Below are 2,663 nucleotides of genomic sequence, written 5' to 3' on the forward strand. Positions count from 1 at the left end.
TGAAATGTTACCAAATTACAACAAGTCGGAAAAGATGCAGCATTTGCAAAATAAATTAAAAAGTATGCTTTACACAGCGTATAAGGGTGATGTCACAGCACAACGGGAATCTAACAGGGGAAGAGGTGAAAGTAATCCTCCTCCTCCCACGACCACGCCGGCAAGGACAGAATGCTTTAAAGACGTGTTGTTGATGGAGGACATGCGGAGCTTTTTAAGTCCTACACATCGCCACCGCCCTTCGGGATCCACCCTCAGAGAACGACTTGACTGACAGGTAGCAGACTACCTCACCTTAACTGCAGATATAGACACTCTGAGGAGCGATGAACCCCTTGACTACTGGTTGTGCAGGCTTGACCTGTGGCCTGAGCTATCCCAATTTGCGATAGAACTTCTGGCCTGCCCCGCTTCAAGTGTCGTGTCAGAAAGGACCTTCAGTGCAGCAGGAGGTATTGTCACTGAGAAGAGAAGTCGCCTAGGTCAAAAAAGTCTAGATTACCTCACCTTTATTAAGATAAATGAGGGATGGATCCCGAAGGGACTGACAGTGGGCGATACATTTGACTAAAAAAGGCCTGATGAGATGAGCTGCCTTGGGCTAAAATGGTGACCCTATGTAGGAGGAACACTCCCTATTCTGCTCTGTGTCAGTGTGTATCAGGGTCCCTAAGGACAGGTGTCAATCCATATCTGCCAAGTGACCCTATGTAGGGGAAACAGTCCCTATTCTGCTCTTTGTCAGTGTGTATCAGGGTCCATGAGGACAGGTGTCAATCCATATCTGCCAAGTGACCCTATGTAGGGGGAACAGTTCCTATTCTGCTCTGTGTCAGTGTGTATCAGGGTCCCTGAGGACAGGTGTCAATCCATATCTGCCAAGTGACCCTATGTAGTGGGAACATTCCCTATTCTGCTCTGTGTCAGTGTGTATCAGGGATCCTTAGGATAGGTGTCAATCCATATCTGCCAAGGGACCCTATTTAGGGGGAACAGTCCCTATTCTGCTCTGTGTCAGTGTGTATCAGGGTCCCTGAGGACAGGTGTCAATCCATATCTGCAAAGTGACCCTATGTAGGGGGAACAGTCCCTATTCTGCTCTGTGTCAGTGTGTATCAGGGTCCCTGAGGACAGGTGTCAATCCATATCTGCCAAGTGACCCTATGTAGGAGGAACAGTCCCTATTCTGCTCTGTGTCATTGTGTATCAGGGTCTCTGAGGACAGGTGTGAATCCATATCTGCCAAGTGACCCTATGTTGGGGGAACAGTCCCTATTCTGCTCTGTGTCAGTGTGTATCAGGGTCCCTGAGGACAGGTGTCAATCCATATCTGCCAAGTGACCCTATGTAGGGGGAACTGTCCCTATTCTGCTCTGTGTCAGTGTGTATCAGGGTCCCTGAGGACAGGTGTCAATCCATATCTGCCAAGTTACCCTTTGTAGGGGGAACAGTCCCTATTCTGCTCTGTGTCAGTGTGTATCAGGGTCTCTGAGGACAGGTGTCAATCCACATGTCAAGGTGTCAATATGTCATATGTCAGGTGTCAATCCATATCCATTGTGATTTAGGAATGTTGGGTGATTTATGCCCTTTATGGATTAAAACCAGACTCTGCATCAACTGTGTCATTTTCCATGAGAGTTTTGCCATGGATCCCCCATTCGGCATGCCACAGGCCACAGTTCAGGTGTTAGTCCCCTTGAAACAACGTTTCCATCACTATTGTGGCCAGAAAGAGTCCCTGTGGGTTTTAAAATTCGCCTGCCCATTGAAGTCTATGGCGTTTCGCCCGGTTCACCGGTTTGCGAACCGAAAATTTTATGTTCGCGACATCACTAGTAAGCACACTATTAAACGCTTCTTTCCTGGCTAATCATGGCAGCATCACTTATGGGTAGCTCCTCCCTTAGCAGTCACAGGACAGGAATTAATTAGATTAATTAATTAGACCTATGGTATAAAGAGTCCCTCCTCCCCTTACACCACAGTCTTTTTTCCTGTCCTTAGCAAGTTCTACAGGACTTTTTACGTTTTATTTTATGGCCGCCTTCCTGCGTTTGTCGTGGGTTCGTTCCAAATGAAGTTCAGCCTCTCTTCATTTGAAGGCCCCAGTAAACAGCCTGCATGAGCAGGACTAACTGGGTCAGGTTCAGTGTAAGTACTGAACCGCTGCGTGGGATTATTGTTAGGTGTTCTGAGGGAGACACTGGTTTTCTGTTTGTTTGATGGGGTTGGTCTTCCTTAAAAATTCCCCTTGTTATCAGCTTGCCCCTATTAATTGGGGTCCAAATTCCCCCCCACACCTATTTCTGGCAGTTCTTTGAATCCATACTATGGGGTCCTGGAGTGGTCCTACCTGTGGTTTAGTGTGTTGTCTGGTTCCCTGTGGGGTCTCTAGGATTTGTGGTGATGCCTTCTGGTTTATGGGGCTCTTCCCCGACTGCCTGTGGCTTCCTGGGGGTTCGGACATCGCAGGCTGGGACACAGTTTGCATTCCAGCAGACAGGCTGGTGCTCGCGGCCGGATCCGGCGAACCCGGAAGTGATTTTTCATTGGCCGCGAGCGTTTGGAACGCACGGCGTGCGTTCCAGCGGTCTGCGCATGCGCGGACCGGATGGTTTTCCCCGGCTCTATTTAACCTGGTGGATTCTGACAGTCTGATT

The sequence above is a fragment of the Pelobates fuscus genome, chromosome 5 (assembly GCF_036172605.1).
Source record: "Pelobates fuscus isolate aPelFus1 chromosome 5, aPelFus1.pri, whole genome shotgun sequence".
Classification (NCBI taxonomy): domain Eukaryota; kingdom Metazoa; phylum Chordata; class Amphibia; order Anura; family Pelobatidae; genus Pelobates; species Pelobates fuscus.